Consider the following 14885-nt stretch of genomic DNA (forward strand, 5'->3'; position numbering starts at 1 on the left):
CTGCAGGCTGAGGCATGGTGTGTGTGTATATGATATCATGGTTTGAGTTACATAACACCTGTCTCTGGATTGTGCATTTGTGATTAGGTTAAACGCATGGTTAAGAGAAGGAATGTGTTGTTGATTATGTTTAAAATTTTAATTCCAGGATGAGGGCAGCATCATCTGTTTCATTTGCGGAGCAATCAGACGGGATTCTGTGACTCACCTTGGGCCACTTAGGGTAAGTGACCAGCTCAAACATCAGAGCAGTGTGCGCGGGGTCTGGCGTGAGACATGTAAGGTCATTTGCTGAACTTGGAAGGTTCAGTGTTCACATGAAATGTCTACGCAACACGATAACGTTAAAGAGTTTTCTGCTTCAGTGAAGTCGTGCGGCGTGCCTCACGCACTCATGCATGTCACTCCACATTTTATTTGTGAGCGAATCATAGTCCTCAGCCTGAGGTGTCGTGACAATTTTAATGTGGCATGACTCATTTGTCATTTGTCTAAAATCTTCAAATCCAGTCAAGAAATCTAACGTGCACGGGATGTTTTCAAACAGAACATTTTCAGAGAGATGGACAAGAAGGAAAAAACACTCATATACTGCCTGTAAAACAGAAATAAATATATGAACCTAAATGATATTTCCCTGGAGTGTAGATGCCAGGCTGACATAAGATGATACAGAAAGCTCTCTCACTCACACTGAATCTCCCCCAGTTACAGTTTTATTAGTTTCCAGCAACCTTTCAAAGATGTATTAATCTTTAAGAGTCCTTCCCTCAGAGGTGTTTTCTTGGAAGAAAGAAAATTTTTCTGTGAGGGCATTCTTTCTTTTTTTAATTACTGTACAAGCAGTGGCACAGTGCTCAGCAAATCTATGAAGCTAAATAAAGCTAAAATGCAATTCAGAGTAGAATGACTAGGATTTTCCTCAGAACAACGTAAGGACCAAAATAATCCCTGTCTGTATCTGCAGAGACATTGCCCTCTGCCTGTGTTTTCTCATATTGCTTTGTTTGGACTTTTCCTCTGCCTCCAGCCCTCACTCCTCAGTAAACTGTAATCGAAAATCACTAATTTTCCTGCAAGTACTCAGGTGCTGTGCTCTTGGAATCCCTGCCTATGTTCTGCCTGCCGCAATCAGGGGGAGTGCGCTTCCAGTGTTTTACTTCATCACAGAAAACTGAAAACCATATATTACTGTTACATTTTTACTCCTACAGATTGCAATGAAAATGCTCCTGGAGTGAATCACAAATCAAAGATGTAAAAGTACTGGCTGTACACACACACACACACACACACACACACACACACACACATTATATATATATATATATATATATATATATATATACATATACACACACACACACTACATCCAGACAAAGCCATAATCTCTGCAGCCTAATGTGACCTCTTTTGATGTCCATTACCAACAACCCCCCAACTTCCCCTCCATTTTCATTGCTGCCAGCAAGGCAGCATCCTGGTTGTCTGAGGTTGAGGCTTAATGTATAGGAAGGGGGAGAGGGAAACTCCGCCAGCCCCCGTCTGAGGGAAAGCAGTTACATAATGGTCTGGAGGCAGTCCCTGCAGGGTCCCTCTGCCTGTATGTGACACAGAGTGTAGACAGAGGGGAGAAGGGGTTTACAGTCATCCACCCAGTTAGCAGGTTTTGAAAAAAACTGATTTTGTACCTTAATTTAATTTGACATGAGTGTCTACTGTTTAAGCCAGCGGTTCTCAAACTAGGGGGCGGGCCCTCCTGGGGGTGTGTAGAGCCACTTGGTGCTGAGCAGACCTAGAGCTGTATGAATATGATTCATGTGTTGATATCAAGAAATAAAAGTTCTCTGATGCGAGCAAGGCTATTTTGCTAACCTGAATCTTGTTTATTTCAATCACCTGTATGATAAAAATAAAATCCTCTTTTGCTGGGGTGGGAAGGTATGAACTTTTGGCTTCTAAAGGGGGGCGGGACAGACAGTTTAAGAACCACTGGTTTAAGCGAAGGATAGATTCACCAAAGACTGCTAAAAGTAATCTAACTGTCACGATCGTGGGGTGGAGGCAGGTTGGAGGAGCCAAACGCAGGACACAGAGCGGAGCAGGTATAGTTCAACGAAGGGTTTTAATATAACCAAAAGCGAGCACACTTACAGGTGAGTGGCTGAATAACAGAAATCCAAAAGTACAGGGAGACGAGACAAGACAAGACAAGACAAGACAAGACAAGACAAGACAAGCAAGGCTGGTTACAGGCAGGCAGAGAGTACACGCACGACAGACTGGGGGGTAACATGAACAATGACCGGACAAGGACAAGACAGAAACACCAGGTATATATACACAGGGACTAACGAGCAGGGCGGGAGCAACACAGGCGACAGACATGAGACTAACGAGGCAGAGAGAGAGAGCAGAGGAAAACAGAGAGACTTGACATGACAAGCAGACTATATAGCAGCTCAAAAGTGCAACACAAAGGATGGCCAACCCGCAGAGCGTGACACTAACTGCGTTTCCATATGTAATATTTGACCACATGAATGTAGGGTTGCAAATAATAGTTCCCAGTATTGATTTTTCACAAGAAACCTTTCAAGTTACATCATTCTATTTCATCAAATCACCACATCTTATTACGACCAACTTTTCCCTTCCTGACATGGTAAGTTGGTATATTGTTATAACAAGAAACATGTAGTCAAAATAAGAAAAAGATCCCGATGTGACACCCTACCTATGTAATTTTGATATGGGTAAAGTGTCGTTCATCCAAATCCACTTGTCCTGTGCAGGAAGCAGAAGCCTATCTAGCTCACTCTGGGCGACAGGCTCAGTACACACCATTTACTGAAGAACTGAAGCATATACACAGATAAAGTGATTACTGATTAAACATTTTAAAAGCTTATACAGTTACTGTAATAGACAATTATGAAAACAATTAAATATGTTTATTCATTCTAGCAGAGAACTTTCTTTTTGCACTTCCGACGGGCACAAGCTGCTCCTGAAACTGAAAGAGATCTGTGCCAATCTACATCTTCAGTGTTCTAATATCCTGCTAAAAAAGTAGGCTCTGTGAATCTGCTTTAGTGTGTCCGTGTTGTTGACAGTAAGCCAATTAACACAATACTACTGCTCACTTCCAGCTACACAGGAAAAACACCTTTGAATGTAAGGTACACGATCCTCCACAAGACTTCTGTCAGATTTCTGTAATTTAGTTAGGGTCATGTACACCATCCTAAAACTAGGTGCAGTGGTAAAGCACTGTTGCCTCCCAGGTCCTGTGAAGAAGGGGATGGAGAAAAGAGAGGGAAGCGAGGCTAAAATCAAAGCACATGACCACACTTTGTGGTTACATGATATGCATCCTTAACCACCACGCCATCAGGATGCCCCGCGCAAAACAAGGCGAGTGGAGTATCCAGGTTAAGAATGAATGTGCCTTTGGAGACTTTAGCTAGCTATTAATGTGCAACTGACATTACAAATCACAGCCAGTTTGGTGTAGGAGTCTCCCTACATGTGCTTTTGTTACGTTTTAGCATGACTCGGATCAACATTTAAATGTTTTATCACTGACACGTTTAGTTTTCATCTTTAAAATGTTTTGCTTATCTTGTTCGTAAAGATAACCAGTAACCACATTTGAGGAATGTTCATGTTTTTATAAAAAAAACAAACTATTGGCTGATTGGTCCTCATCCACAGCAGTGATTGACCAATTATGTGCACCTCCTCAAAAATGTAACTACACGTCGCGCCGACGCGGACCGTAAGCACTGTGATTGGTCGGCTGGGTAGCCTCGCAATTCCTCCGAGCTGACCAGAAGTGCCCCATGCTTTGAAGTAACTTTTACTAGCAGCCAAACCAACTGCTGTAACACAGTGGATCAATATATTTGACCGTCACAACCCGAGCAAAATTACTTGTTTTACTATCAGAATGTGATCCATTTGGTTGGTAACATTTGAAAAGGCTAAACCAGCCACACCTTTACAATTTTACCCCCATTCCCGTTAGCGGAGCGCTAAACCGGAAGTTAGTCTGCTTGGCCGGCAAAAATCAACACAGTGGATGCTGTAGCGCTACTGGACACCGACGCACAAGTATAAATGCCTGGCTACGCACGTAGACCCTACGCAGGAGTATAAATCAAGCTTTACTCGGCAGTCAGCACTCCCAAGGTCGATATATAATCCTAAATGAAAACAGATGTTATCTAAAACCATTACTGGCTAGTGTTAAATATATATTGTTATACTGTGGAGAATAATGCAGTATAATGACGTCACTTCTGACAAACTGTACCCCGCTCTCCCTTAAACACCGGTAACGTTCTGAAATCTGCAACAGAACCCAGTGTAGAACCCAGTATATTTTTCCCATTAATTAATAAAAATTCCATCTAAAACCACACATTGCTGGCGAAGATAAACAAAACAAGACTTTTGACAACATCACCATGGCCTCTGGGGAATTACGATGGATATTTGTCACAGGACACTAACCAGTCAATTAATCTGAAAAATAAATCGAGAGATGAACCGCAAAGAATCACAGTTTCCGCAACGTAGACGCTCGTCTTACGTCCTGAAGGTACCTGGTTCGAGAACAGGCGGAAACAATGACCTATATCTGGGGGGGGGGGGGGCGGCAGTAGCTCAGTCTGTAAAGATTAGGCTGGGAACCGGTTCGCCGGTTCGAGTCCAGCTCGGACCAGAGTTGTGGAGCATGGGCTGGTAGCTGGAGAGGTGGGAGTTCACCCCCTGGGCACTGCTGAAGGTGGCCTAGAGCAAGCGCACAGCCTGAACTTGTGTTTGTAATGCTTGGGAAGATTTTCAGACAGAGAGACAGAGAATTACAACCTGGTGGATGTTCATTCTGTACATAACGCCTTGCATACTACTGTATAAAACAGGCTGTACAGTCCTTCAGTGTGCTCACACATACACACACACAAACACACACACACAGGGTATTATAGAAGAGCCCCGGGCAGCTCCTTGGTACTAGTTTCTTTGGAATGTTCTGTTCTTTTCTGTTAAGGCAGGGACATCTTTATTTAATGCAGCCTCTATTCAATTAGTCTGTACACCAGACCCAGACATGCCTTTCCCACACGGACACCAACATCAGTCAGCCAAGCACTTTTCTCTCTCCATATGACAGGAAATGACTTGTAAATAAGATCTTAAATTGTGGTTGAGAATCACCAGAAGTCTCCCGGCTTCTCTCGGTTTTTAGTACCATGACATAGTGCTTTAATTGAGTTTGAGTTTTAATTTTGTGTTGTGTGATTTAAAGGACAATGTACTCAAAACATGAGTTATGAGTAAGAAAGACTCAACAACATTTGGAATCAGGGATGGAAAGAGTTTGTGGAAGTTTTTTTTTTAGCAGTGTTTAAATGCAAATGTATGCAGTTTGGGGACATACTGAACACATGAAGGGCTGCCAGAATAGGGCAGAGCTATTAATTAGCAAATCTGAATTTTCCAAATGGTTAGGCTGTCATGGTTTGGCTAGGATCTACAGAAAGTGCTTTACTCACATGTATCTATTAAAGATACAAAGTGGAACAGTTTGTCCTCAAGGCAAGAGGAGGACGGTTTGTCCTGCTCCTGGGGCTTGTCTTGAGAAGCTTTTTACCTCCGAGCTGTGTCCTGAGGCTGAGGTGTGAGCATGAAGATGGAAATGCACTCAGTGTTGTCAGATGGGTCCTGTGTCTTGCATGCTTAAGCTGTGCTGTGATTTTTTTTATTAGCCATGCTAGCAGCCCGGCTCAAAGGACTGTGGGTCTGAACGCTGGTCACATGTTCATGATGTTTAAACACAACATCATTTTAAGGCAAACGGAGAGATTTCCACATGTTGAGGTGTAAATAAAGCCGTAGCTAAATTATTATTTTTATTATATTTCTCAAAGTATGTTTTTAAAAAAAGAGGAATTATATATATTTATATTTATATTTATATTGTTATGAGTATTGACAAATCCTTATACAAAGCTCTAGTGTTGCTAAATCTAAGGTGAGTGGCAGATACAGGCTATAAATGTAAAGGAGGCTAAATGGATTCCGCTGTGGTACGCCGTGTCCTCAGTAATGTGGGATATAAGCAGGATAATATAAAAGGGGATTCAAACAGAGGCTATTAGCTTGAAAACAGGCCCAGGTCTGGAGCAAAGCAGAGAAGACTGGAAATTTTTCTCGGAAAAAAAATGTAACTCTGCCATTACCACTGGGTCCAGCTGTCTACCTCTTAGAATTAAAGTAGCAATAACTGATTTTCTTTACTTGGACGCAACACTAATGACTTATTTGGACATCCAGCAGACAGCACAACATTAGCACCTATTAGGACTCTGAATATTTAACTTCTATTCATCAGGTGGGCGGTCTCCTGAGAAAATGACCTGTCTCTTTAGCTGCTAAATGCTCCACTATGTTCACCAATCAGGTGCTTTCTCACAGATTACCCATCTGTTCACAATAACTTCATTTAATATTAGTCACCCAGTACAAAGGACAAAAAGGAGAATGTAAAGACTTTTAATATTACATTCATGTAGCCTGTACATTTCTGGGCCTATGAGGAAGATGGGTGTTCTCTAGTCTTCATTACAAACATATCCTATATATAAGGGACAGCATAAAATTCATCAGCATACTGTAGTGAATAAACCCCTGAGAGCTTTTGTTGCCATTATAACACAGATCAATAGAGAACTCATGGGATTCGAACCTGTGTTTGGCCACTTCCTGTATTTAACAGCTCTTCTTTAGGGGGTGCATCTTTTTGCTCAGCCCTGACAGAATGTCCCTCCAACAGTAGCAACCAGCAGCTGCACCCTCAGCTAAAAAGAAACAGAAATTAGAACACACTATTTTAACTTAACCAATGCTGACTGTACAGAAGTCAACTAAATGTGCACACTACAAATAGAAACAAATGTGCTGCTAAAAATACTAAATAACCGTACAGAGTATGATGCATGAAACAAAATCAGCGTGTCCCCATTTATCGGTTTGCTGAAGTGCAGTGTGGATGTAATGTGTATCCTGTCAACAAACTGAAATGAGAAGAAAATGTAACTGTTAAGTATAACCAATAAAGAAAAGTAAGTGCAGGAGGGTGTGACATCCCGCTTGGTGCACTCTGAGCACGGCATCATACATTTTTACTGTCGCTGTATTCACCGTGGCAGTCTCTCTTCTCTTTCTCAGTTTCTCCTCCCTCCATCTTTGGCTCTGTTTCTGTGCAGTTCAGTAGTGTTTCTCAAGGGGCATGTATTGTTTCAGAGGATAAGAGGGAAGACAAAAACTCCCTGCTTTAATGGGATGAGAGGAAGACTTCATAACTAGCTCCCTCCCCCCCAGAGAGTCTTGCTCACACACACACTGTGCAGTTGAGAGAGAGAAACTTCTGAGCCCAATGATTCTTCACACACACACACACACACACACACACACGCTGTTATATCAAAGACAGACAGCGTGCTAGCAAGACTCATTGATTCAACAAACTCTCAGACGTGAAGTGCAACCACATTGGCAGATGCAAGACGCAAGCTCGTTTAAGACTTTTTGGCTGCGTGGGAGGAGTCAGATTCGGTTGAAATGAAAAAGCTATGTCAGATCCTCTTACTGTGTGTTCGCACAGTAGTCAATACAATACCTATTTAACAAAGGAATTTAATTGAAATTTTATTCATCCACCACATGATTACTAGGGACGCAACAAAAATGACTATTTGTATGGTTTTGCTTGCAGCCAAACACGCAAGCATCACACCAAAAGAAAGAGAAGAGCAGAAGAAGAGTTTTTTTCTTAATGTGGCTGCACCATAAACTGTATAAAAATGCCTGCACGCACCGAGTCCATGCTGATTTTAACGGCCGCTCACCTTCGGCTGCGGTCTCAGACATGTTCGTCACTGTTGCAAGTTCATCGACACAAGCTGGGCTTTCCGATGGGTTTCATCCTATGGTATCATTTAATACTTCTCTGTACATTTTTATTTGCTTTTCGCATCACTTGTCACTGATTGATCGCTGCGTTCCATCACATCATTAAACACTTTTGTGGCGCAGCTGCGATCAGCTGATTTCAAGGGAGCCTCTGGCTGCAGCTGCTGCTGCTTCAGGTGTAGTTGGTTTGATCGGCTGTTTGTGAGGCTTTAGTGTAGTTTTAGTGACTTGTTTAAACAGACTCCTTTCTCGTTGTATACTTGTGACTGTCGTTTTTGGAGGTTTGCAACTCACCAATAAAGGAAAAAGCACTCGGAGATCTTTCAATTCAGTTTATTGATTGCAAGTTAAAAATATTTTTTTTCGTTGTTCACTTTCAACAAACGTATCTAAAAATGACCTTAAATTCGTTTCCCACAACTTATTTGGTCACTAAACTCTCAGATTTGAAATAAAAAAACATTTGCAAGCTGTAGTCTTTCCCTGTATAATACTACCCGTGAGGATGAACTTATTAGGATGAGGAGCGATCTGGGACAATTTCCTAATACTCTTATCTAACAGTTATTTGAAACAAGAAAATGATAAAATAGATAACCTTGTTTTTCCATAACAACAATAAAAATTATAATAGGCTACCAATCAACTACAATGGCTTCATCAGGTGACATTCAAGGTATCGAATAAAATACTCTATTGGTATCTGTATCAATTTAAGGGTGCTGGTTTTGGTACTGGTATCGTAAAATTTTAAATGATCTCCAACCCTAATGAATACTCACTCTTTCTGATGACAAAATGTGTTTAAATCGAAAAACACAGAATTAAGAAAAATTTAAAAGAAAAAAGCGTTGGAAAAAAAGTGCAGTACAGGTCATGTACCGTTGTACAGTGAGCGGGGTCTAATGGATTTCATCAGTCACATATTAGTGGTGCTGTTATTGTTGTTCTTATCAGATAACCTCTCAACATTGCATTGTCAGCCCTTCTGCCTGTGAGAGCCTGTAAAATACTGCATTTTTCCAGCAGCAAGAAGTTAACTAAAAAGGTATTAAGCTAATTAATTAATTAATTAATTAATTAATTAATTATTTTGTTCATACTGAACCATTGAGATATTTTGATATCAATGGGACTTCCTGGTAAAATAAAAAAATACATAATTTCCACAGAGAACATTTCATTCAGGAAGAATACTGTGACAGCCCTAACTAGCACCCCCTTGCCATTTTGCAGTTTTTGTTCTTTCGTTAGGTCAACAGTATTATATTATAGTTAGTAGGCCGACTTCCTGTGTCAACTTGCTGAAGTGGACTAGTGTAATGGACTATCAAAACTGTTGTTGATATAGGAGGATAGGAACTACTTGTTAGCTTTAATCATTTATCGTTTTGGATTGTTAATTGTTTATTTCACAAAATAGTTGAAAATCATCAATTCCAAAAGCCCAATGTGACGTCTTAAAATTGCTTGTCCAAAACACAAAAATTATTCATTTACAATAATATAAAATAATAATAATATAAACTAGCAGATGGTCACATTTGAGACGATGGAAGTGTTGAAAAATAATTGTGAGCAGAGGGAATGGCAGCCTAAGGCGGTGACAAGTGGCAGTATTAACCGTGAAGGTCAGCTTTGTGTAAAAGTGATTTTTGTTTGGTTATTTAGAGATTTTTTTAGTCCTGGTGCAGGTTTTACCACGGGCCTGCGGCTTCGTACTGTCACATACGCTACATTATTAACACCCACTGTTTCACTGGTGAGTGTGAACATTCAGATTGGGTAGATTTTTTTTCTCTCCCCCATTTACATATAAGCTAAATCAGCACACACACACACACACACACACACGTGATAAGGGCTGTCCAGTTCACATTTAAATAGGTTTGACCTCTGACCTCGGAACATAGTTAATGAACTACTGCCTCTCTGTGTGCTAAGGGAAAACATTTTGACTACGCCTTTTCTTTTCTAAATTTAGTTGACAAATCACAATCACCCTACCCATATTCCAGTGGTAGAAAACCCAGTTGTAAGGCTAACTTCTGTGAGGAAAATATAAAAATATAATGTGATTTTGCGTTTTTTTTTTGTGGTCTACATTTAAAAATCATTCCTTTAGTGATGCTAAAGTTAGCTTCACAGACTGACCAGATGAGCTGCTTCACAGAACTAAATGATTGATAGTTTTCAGTGGTGTAAAACACAAAGACCACTTTCTATTCTTCTTAAACATAAAAATTATACAGTGATGTTTTTGTACTTCTCAAGACTGAGCTTTTAACGTCAAAATGTCACATTTTCAAGCAAAGAAACCCCCTAAGGTTATTATTTAATTTTGTTTTAGATTTTCCAGACTGCCGTAGAAACTGTACATCATATTTCAACAAAAACACTCTGCCATTTCACGTTTGTGTCAATGAGGAAGACTGGCCACTGTGTCCATAGCACCAGGTTGGTCCTCTTCTGTTCATCTCTATAGATGATTGTAGTGAAGAAGGTAGCAGGTTGGCCTGTTCTCTGAAAGTTCTGCCCTAAATGAGTTCACCAAAGTGGCTAATGCTCCACTAGCACGAGTCACCTGCTTTACTAGAGAGATGGTTTTCAATTTAAGCCGCTCATATTTTGTATGCCACAAATTACACCAAGATGTTACACTGCAACCACGCAGCTTGTAAAGTTAAGTTTCTGACAGCTCAGGAGGGAAATCCCATTTAGTAACTGTTAGAAAAAGCTGGATAAACAGAGGTTAAATACAAACAAGGTGAGAATGGAATTCAGTCACAAACATACACACGCGTCTACATACAAATTAAAATTCTCACCAGTGTAATATGATGCAGCTAATTTTCTGCACCTGTGACACAGTCTGCTCTAAGAATGATTATTTCAGGCAGAAATTGTAAATTAAGTCAACATTTTGTCAGTCAGCGGGGTAAATGTGTCATGCCTGCAGGGCACAGCATGCAGCAGCACCACAGGAAAAAAACAAGAGTGGTGTTCTTCGTTGTCAGCAGGAGAAGCCTTAGGCTGAATGGTAAAAAAAACAAAAAACCCAAAGTTCTTAGATCTTCTTAATCAGATACTGAAACATGCTTTGACATGAACTTGGTAATGTTTTGAGAAATCTTCCAGAGAATTCGTACAGTATATATGGCAATATTCTGTAGATACTGTATGCTTGCTCAGGCTGACATGTTTTTGCATGTTGAATATCCATGTCTGATTAGTCTGAATGCATCTACTAGCCTTTTATTTCCAAATAAAGGGCAGTTGTTTTCATCTAATCATTCTGCAAGTGGTGATTTTGATATGGTCTGTCTACTCACCGGACTGAAATATCTCAATTATCTATTGTATGGATTCTAACAGAAATTTGGTGCTGACATTCATGGTTCCCAACGACTTTGACGATCCACTAACTTCTCCTCAAGACCTCCGTAAAATTCCCATCATGCTCAGCTGTACTTTGTCTTTAGTGCTAAGTAGCAATGTTGACACGATAACAACCAAAACTAAGATGGTGAACAAAGTCACGTTAGTATGCTGATGATGTTAGCCTTTAGCTCACATCGCCGCTGTGCAGCCTCTCAGAGCTGCTAGCGTTCCTGTGGACTATTAGTCTTGTTACTAATAGGTCATTTAGTTTACTAAAAACTCCTCATCTTTATTGGTCCGAACAATGAATGGTTTTAAATAAAAAGGCTCTACACATCTTCCATACGGATTTTATCTAATAAAGTTGTCTTTCGTCCTTTAATTAGTTTAACAAAAAAAAGATTTAAATCCTTTCCTGCTCGTGTCTTTCTGGCAATAATCCAATAATGCCATGTTAATTGAACACTTAACAAGTGCGTGTGTTGACTGTAAAGTAGTACCTCCCCTGCTGTTGAAGAAATGTACAGACTATGGATAATGGTTATATGGCCTATATGGGAGTCGCACACATACAGACAGGACTTATTGTTGCATGATGTAATATGATTTGATATAACTATGTCTCACCCAGCTCACATTATTTTCACACGTACGAGTTCCCTTAATGAAATGTCTCCTGTGTTCATGCTGTTCTGATTTTCTCACATGCAATACTGAAACAGTGTGAGCAACCGGAGGCTGGATTTAGCTGCACCACACGGGCTGCAGGTTATATTTGGAATACTAAAATAAGAATTAATCAGCGTTGCCATGATAACAAGTAAATCTAAGGTCACCCACCTTTCTTGCCACAGCAGCACGGCTGTGCAGTTCATGCTTTAAGCAGAAATTGATGGATTGCAGTGTTGCAGACTTATTCACAAACCGCCCCTCTGAGATGCAACACGGACTGACGAAAAGAGCAAACTGGAATGTCTGGCTGATATTAGGTGTGTTAGGGTACAATTGTATTATCTTTCATTTTAACAAAACTGACCTGCAGTCAACACTGAAAAAGGATGTCATGGTTCTGATGTGTGTAATAAATAAATATTAAGCTGAGGCGGTGTGTCAGAATGGCGCTGCACGTTGAAATAAATGGTTAATAATTGGTCATTTATATCTTGTCTAGTAGGGTTGGGATTAAATACTATTTCATTAAATCTGAACCTAGTATCGATTCCACTTGACCCTGAATGCTTTTGAATCCCGTATCAATTAGTCAATTAATTATCATTAATCATATCTAATTAGTTTGTGCTTTCAACATTTTCAGGTTACTAAAGTTATAAAGAACTAAAACTTAAAGCTCTCTAATGCTGTTTTCTTAACTGAGAAGGCAGAATGCAGTTTTTAGTGTCAGCCTAGTTAATATTCACAACTTGGAGCTTCAACCTGAAAATCAGATGAGCAGCAAAAGCTATGAAAGACTGATTAAATGTATCGTAATGTACCTTATTCTGCACCAGGCCCTTTTCTTAAGACTGAAGGTCCTGATTCAGAGCTATTAAAGCCGATAAGTTAAAAGTATTGATATGATATGGATCAAAGTTTAAATTGGAGATTCTCCTGAAATTGATGTGATGTCCCCCATTCCCGATTACACAGTTCACTCGTGGTTGTACGGTGTGTTAGATGGTTAGAGACACCAGCCTGTTTCATTTTAACCATGAAGGAATAAAACTATTTTTATTCATTTTTTTTTCATCAGATATTTATTATTGCTGAAACACGTATTACCCAGGGCTCTACAGTGCGAGTACACCTGCATATGCCTCTGAAAGTTGATATGTGCGCACTGAAACAAAGATTTACTTAGAACAGTGTGTCCCTGCTGCCAATCATTCAAAACAGTGGGACTGGCCGTCGGGAGCAACGGGAGAACGTGTCTGTGTGGTTGGCAGTTTTAAGTTGTGAGACAGAAGACAACAAGGAGAAGATAAGCTTGGCTTGGGTTTTGGCTGGCCAAATCGGGTGCTGTCAACGTTTCACAAAGTTGATGTGCTTGTCAATGTCAGCATTAACACATTAGAGACTAACCACAGTGTAGGCCAGCGGTTCCCAGACTTTTTAGGCAACGAACCCCCTCTCTAGGTTTGCGCATATATATAAAAAATTTTTTTTTTTACTTATTTATTTGCTCAATGTCCCGCCCACAGCACTCTGATTGGTTACACGCCGCAAATAATAGCCTATCAACACTTTGCTCCGGTGAGCAGCGGAGTTTCACTCAATGACACCCGTGAAAGGGACGGCTTTTAAATCAGTCGCTCTCCCCTTACCCACTGCGCTTAAACACAGCATGCATGTGTCTTCTTTTCAATGGAACTCTGCATCGCGATGTAACGTTATATATTTACTACTCTTAAAAGTAACAGTGGCAGTAAAATCTTTTCTCATACTGTGATGGTTAAACTTCAATCCACATTTCACCTGCAGTGGACAGGTGTGGATTTAGCCAGAACAAGGACGGCATTGTGTCAATATCTGCTCCATCTACCCGCCTCCTCCTGAGAGCAACACATTCCCCTCATCCTATTTTACTAAAGTAATTAAGAGTTTTCGCAAATCACTGTGATGAGTGAAAAAAAGTTTTCCACGTTTTAAAAGCGGTTTTCAATATGTCAGATTTCCAGAAAAATAGTTTCAAATTTTAGTTGTTGACAATATTTTAAGGCCCATGCTGAGTGTCCAGATACTAGTGTCTTCACTTTCATATTCCTCCACTGTTTGTCATAATAATTGCACACAAGGAGAAGGAGCACACATAGTGTAATTATTATTATTGTAATGTCATTATTTTGGATACAGTGCAAAAATGTGGAAATTAGTCACTTGGCTAAATGAAGCTCTAGCGAAAGCTTTTGCATACTTAGATCTGTAGTTTATTTCTCATAGCAGCCAGCCATTTACTCCTCACACATGTTCACTCATAATTCCCTGCTGTCATTATGTGGGGCTGTCACTTGTGTTACCAGCTGTTTCATCCACTGGTCACATCTATACAGAAGCACAGCGACATGTCATTTACAAAGGATAAGAGAAGAACAATGTTGCGTCATCTTGGTATTTGGGTACCAACTTACATCTGCTCTAGGCAACAACAGGGTGTTCAACCCTTTCTGAGCCACTGAACATGTACTTTAAGATGCAAACTCTCCTCTCAGCTTAAATAATAGAGTCCTTTAAATGTTGCATAAAATATTTTGGTTGCACGGTCTACACGAACATTAACCTACATAAGTTTGAATCTAGTTTTTATCAGATCTGTTTTATCTTAAGTTTTCCGTGTGGAGAAGGGTGAGTGTGATGCAGGACTTATATTCTTAGTTGTCATCCATGCTGCCATAGACCCACACGTAATTACCAACAGCGTCTAATGGCCCTCTAATGGAGGTTCTTCCTGTTTAACTCGGGCCTTCCTCTGACTGACCCCTCTCCTCCGGCTTTCTATTGTACTTTCTTTAAATGCATCCTAGATATTA

At 40.2% G+C, this 14885-nt stretch overlaps 1 protein-coding gene across 4 annotated transcripts in view; it reads left to right on the forward strand.

Moving 5' to 3' along the window:
- The window catches only part of LOC123984492 (thyroid hormone receptor alpha), a 102461-nt gene that overhangs the window by 2174 nt on the left and 85402 nt on the right, over nt 1-14885 (forward strand). The window contains exon 2 of one of the 4 annotated variants that reach the window (XM_046071411.1): nt 149-223. The exons of 2 other annotated variants lie outside the window; for them this stretch is intronic. The gene's annotated coding sequence lies outside the window, so the exon portion shown is untranslated. Of the gene's footprint in view, nt 1-148; nt 224-12291; nt 12351-14885 lie in introns of those variants that run through there. One more of the 4 variants, XM_046071435.1, reaches the window with a different exon arrangement.

The sequence above is a fragment of the Micropterus dolomieu genome, linkage group LG02 (genome assembly GCF_021292245.1).
Source record: "Micropterus dolomieu isolate WLL.071019.BEF.003 ecotype Adirondacks linkage group LG02, ASM2129224v1, whole genome shotgun sequence".
NCBI classification, from domain to species: domain Eukaryota; kingdom Metazoa; phylum Chordata; class Actinopteri; order Centrarchiformes; family Centrarchidae; genus Micropterus; species Micropterus dolomieu.